This window comes from Arachis duranensis, chromosome 2 (genome assembly GCF_000817695.3).
Source record: "Arachis duranensis cultivar V14167 chromosome 2, aradu.V14167.gnm2.J7QH, whole genome shotgun sequence".
Taxonomy (NCBI): Eukaryota; Viridiplantae; Streptophyta; class Magnoliopsida; order Fabales; family Fabaceae; genus Arachis; species Arachis duranensis.
The window spans coordinates 63,639,842-63,644,648 of record NC_029773.3 but is presented as its reverse complement, the minus strand read 5'-3'; the positions used below and the strand labels follow the sequence as shown (position 1 = coordinate 63,644,648).

Below are 4,807 nucleotides of genomic sequence, written 5' to 3'. Positions count from 1 at the left end.
TTAAAATTAGTTTAATTATATTGATGTGGTGACAATACTTTTTGTTTTCTGAATGAATGCTTAAACAGTGCATAATTTTGATCTTATTATTTTATGAATGTTAAAGTTGTTAGCTCCTGAAAGAATGATGAACAAAGAGAAATGTTATTGATGATTTGAAAAATCATGAAATTGATTCTTGAAGCAAGAAAAAGCAGTGAAAAGCAAAAGCTTGAGAAAAAAAAAGGGGAAAGAAAATGGCGAAAAAAATAGAAAGAAAAAGAAAAAGCAAGCAAAAAAAGCCAATAGCCCTTAAAACCAAAAGGCAAGGGTAAAAAGGATCCAAGGCTTTGAGCATCAATGGATAGAAGGGCCCAAGGAAATAAAATCCAGGCCTAAGAGGCTAAATCAAGCTATCCCTAACCATGTGCTTGTGTCATGAAGGCCCAAGTGAAAAGCTTGAGACTGAGTGGTTAAAATCGTGATCCAAAGCAAAAAGAGTGTGCTTAAGAGCTCTGGACACCTCTAACTGGGGACTCTAGCAAAGCTGAGTCACAATCTAAAAAGAATGCCAAAACTGTTTAGAAGCAAAAAGCTACAAGTCCCGCTCATCTAATTAGAATTAATATTCATTGATATTTTGGGATTTATAGTATATTCTCTTCTTTTTATCCTAATTTGATTTTTAGTTGCTTGGGGACAAGCAACAATTTAAGTTTGGTGTTGTGATGAGCGGATAATTTATACGCTTTTTGGCTTTGTTTTTATGTAGTTTTTAGTATGATCTAACTACTTTTAGGGATGTTTTCATTAGTTTTTATGTTAAATTCACATTTCTGGACTTTACTATGAATTTGTGTATTTTTCTGTGATTTCAGATATTTTCTGGCTAAAATTGAGGGACCTGAGCAAAACTCTGATAAGAAGGCTGACAAAGGATTGCTGATGCTGTTGGAATCTGACCTCCCTGCACTTGAAATGGATTTTCTGGAGCTACAGAACTTCAAATGGCGCGCTCTCAATGGCGTTGAAAAGTAGACATCCAGAGCTTTCCCGCAATATATAATAGTCCATACTTTATTTGCGATTTGATGACGTAAATTGGCGCTCAACGCCAGTTCCATGCTGCATTCTGGAGTCAAACGCCAGAAACACGTCACGAACCAGAGTTGAACGCCAGAAACATGTTACAACTTGTCATTCAACTCCAATAAAAGCCTCTGCACGTGTAAAATTCAAGCTCAGCCCAAGCACACACCAAGTGGGCCCCGGAAGTGAATTTCTGCATCAATTACTTACTTCTGTAAACCTTAAGTAGCTAGTTTATTATAAATAGGACATTTTACTATTGTATTTTCATCCTGGATTGAATCTAGGGACGTTTAGTTCTTAGATCTAGGGGGCTGGCCATTCGGCCATGCCTGTACCTTTCACTATGTATTTTTAACGGTGGAGTTTCTACACACCATAGATTAATGGTGTGGAGCTCTGCTGTACCTCAAGAAAATAGTAGTACTTGCATTGAAAGTTGAGGTACAGCAGAGCTCCACACCCTTAATCTATGGTGTGTAGAAACTCCACCGTTGAAAATACATAAGTGAAAGGTCCAGGCATGGCCAAATGGCCAGCCCCCCAGATCTAAGAACTAAACGTCCCTAGATTCAATCCAGGATGAAAATACAATAGTAAAATGTCCTATTTATAATAAACTAGCTACTTAGAGTTTACAAAAGTAAGTAATTGATGCAGAAATCCACTTCCGGGGCCCACTTGGTGTGTGCTTGGTAGGGGTGGAAACAGGCCAGGCCAGGCCAGGCTTTGCTCTTAACAGGCCTAGCCTGTCATACAGTTGATTGGCCTGAGCCTGGCCTGCAGCCTGTTATAGGCTTTTTATAAAGTACTAGGCCTGGCCTACTATTCAGCCTGGCCTGGCCTGAAGCCTGTTAAAAGGCCTGATAATATTTTTTTTACAAAAATAAAAATATTATTTAAAAAATTTATTTTTTAATAAAAATTGTTATATATAATATGTCATATATTTATTAACAGGTCCAGGCAGGCCTGACAGACCTATAAGGCTAATTAGTAAGCATGGGCCTGACCTATTAATGTATTAAGACTTTTAAAAGAGCCTGGGCCTGCACCTATTTTATAACAGGTCAGGCCAGGCCAGGCCAAACACAGGCCCCTGGCAGGCCGCCTGGCCTTTTTCCACCCCTAGTGCTTGGGCTGAGCTTGAATGTTACACGTGCAGAGGTTTTTATTGGAGTTGAACGCCAAGTTGTAACGTGTTTCTGGCATTCAACTCTGGTTCGTGACGTGTTTCTGGCGTTTGACTCCAGAATGCAGCATGGAACTGGCGTTGAGCGCCAATTTACGTCGTCAAATCTCGAATAAAGTATGGACTATTATATATTGCGGGAAAGCTTTGGATGTCTACTTTCTAACGCCGTTGAGAGCGCGCCATTTGGAGTTCTGTAGCTCCAGAAAATCCATTTCGAGTGCAGGGAGGTCAGATTCCAACAACATCAGCAGTCCTTTGTCAGCCTTCTTATCAGAGTTTTGCTCAGGTCCCTCAATTTCAGCCAGAAAATACCTGAAATCACAGAAAAACACACAAACTCATAGTAAATTCCAGAAATATGAATTTAACATAAAAACTAATGAAAACATCCTTAAAAGTAGTTAGATCATACTAAAAACTACCTAAAAACAAAGCCAAAAGGCGTATAAATTATCCGCTCATTAGTCTTATAAGAATACTAGAAAATATATTACTGGTTATTGCTTCTTTCTTGACCAAACTTTTATATCTTGGAAAAGCAAGAAATAAACAACAGTCTCTAGATCCTCTTCTGAAGCTGAATATCGAGCTTTAGCAAATGAAACTTGTGAACTTATATGGTTGCTAAAACTTTTGAAAGAATTCAAGATTTCTCCTCTCATGCCCGTTGATATATTCTGTGACAATATATCTGCTATATATATTGCCTCAAATCCGATTTTTTATGAACGAATAAAGCATGTTAAAATTGATTGCCATGTATCTCGTAACAAATATAAAGAAGGAGTTTCAAATCTTTCACATATTGCCTCTAGTGAGCAGCTGGCTGATCTATTACAAAGCTCCTTATATTGGGACCTTTCTCCTACTTGCTATCTAAGTTGGAATTACTTGATCTACACAAGCCAAGTAATACCAGGTCCTGGGGGGATGTTAGTTAATATAGATGCTGAAAATAGTATTTTCAAATGTAAAAAATTTGTTAGTATATTTTTTGTTTGTTTGTTAGATTGTACAGTTGGCTAGTTTATTAGGGCTAGCTTATTATTCTCTTTCATTATTTTCACACCTATTGTACAACTATATAAACTGTATAGTATAATATAAAATTTTTATGATGTATTATTCAATTGCAATCAGAATATTCATCATCACAATACTCTTCTCTCTCTCGGTTTCTTTTCTAATCATTCTTTTTTTTCTTCATTCTACTGTAGCCATTTCACTGGCTAACAGTAACTCTTTTTTTCAATTATTATTAATTTGCTGCTCAAGATTGATATTATTTTACATATTTTTCCAAATTTAAGTTGCATCCATCCATTCTTAAAAGGAGTTCCATACTTATTTGATATACTTCATAGGAGTTGATTGGCCATGTACACAGATTTATATATATTAAATAGAAATTTAATATGAAGCCCGTCTAGCTCAGTCGGTAGAGCGTAAGGCTCTTAACCTTGTGGTCGTGGGTTCGAGCCCCACGGTGGGCGTTTTTCCTTTGTCTTTTGACTTGCATAAATTGATTTTGATGAATACAAGGGTGTTAAAAACTTAGAGCCAAAATATTAAGTTTGAATCACTTAATTCATGCTAGAATAACCATAGCTCATTTATTTTCATGTTGCTATGATATAGGTTAAAATATTTTTAGAAAACATTTTATAAAATTATAGTTTTGCTAGAATATTTAATATTATTTTATAAAACATATTAAAATAAGAGAATATTTATCCATTAATTAATTTATTAGTCACATCTTTTTATGGTTGGATAATTAGTTAGCTACTTTTCACGTTCTGCCCTAGGATACGTTCAAATATTTTCTAGAAAAAGTCCTGCCTGCAATGCTAAATTTAGCGGTGATTCTGTTTGTGAAAAAATATAAGTAAATATTTATCAGAAGGGAAAGATAAATCTAAATCTAGAACAAGAACTTTGCACCTAGCTATTATACTAACCATCATTGTTCGTACATTCAAGCTAGAAACATATTAGTCATTATATTTTGATTTTCACGAATTTGAGGGGAAAAAATAGAAATCTTCAATAATTGAATATGTTTAAATAATTTTCCTTCATATAAAATTAAAAAAAATTAAAAATAAAAATAAAAACCAATATTATTTTAAGAAAAAAATTATGAATCAGCAATTTTATTAAAATTTGGCCGACACTTAAGACTTAACTAACAAAAATAAAGTAAACAATTTTATATCATTAGATATAATTTTATACCATTAAAAATATTAATAATGATTAATTAATAGTTACAAATTACAAAATTTGATGTCCCTGGTACTCTTATTTTAATTGTTTTTGCCTCATAAAATCCTAAATCCAAAAATAGAAAAAAATGGAAACGAAAATAAATATATTTTCAAAGCAAACTGGTCATTATTAGTTTAAGTGGAAATATTTTTTTTTTCTATTTTCTATTTTTCTTTGAGGTGCCATGGCTTGTCGTTTTTGTTTATGACCATGCTGATTGTTTGAATTCATTTATTGGTTTTGCATACGTAAGAATTCTCAACCAACCCACCC

The 4,807-nt window shown here is 34.2% G+C and overlaps 1 non-coding gene across 1 annotated transcript; it reads left to right on the top strand.

Annotated features, from left to right (window-relative positions):
- Positions 1 to 3,683: 3,683 nt before the first annotated feature.
- TRNAK-CUU (transfer RNA lysine (anticodon CUU)) lies at positions 3,684 to 3,756 on the top strand. The gene has a single exon. It is a non-coding gene; the product is annotated as a tRNA-Lys (tRNA).
- Positions 3,757 to 4,807: the final 1,051 nt, after the last annotated feature.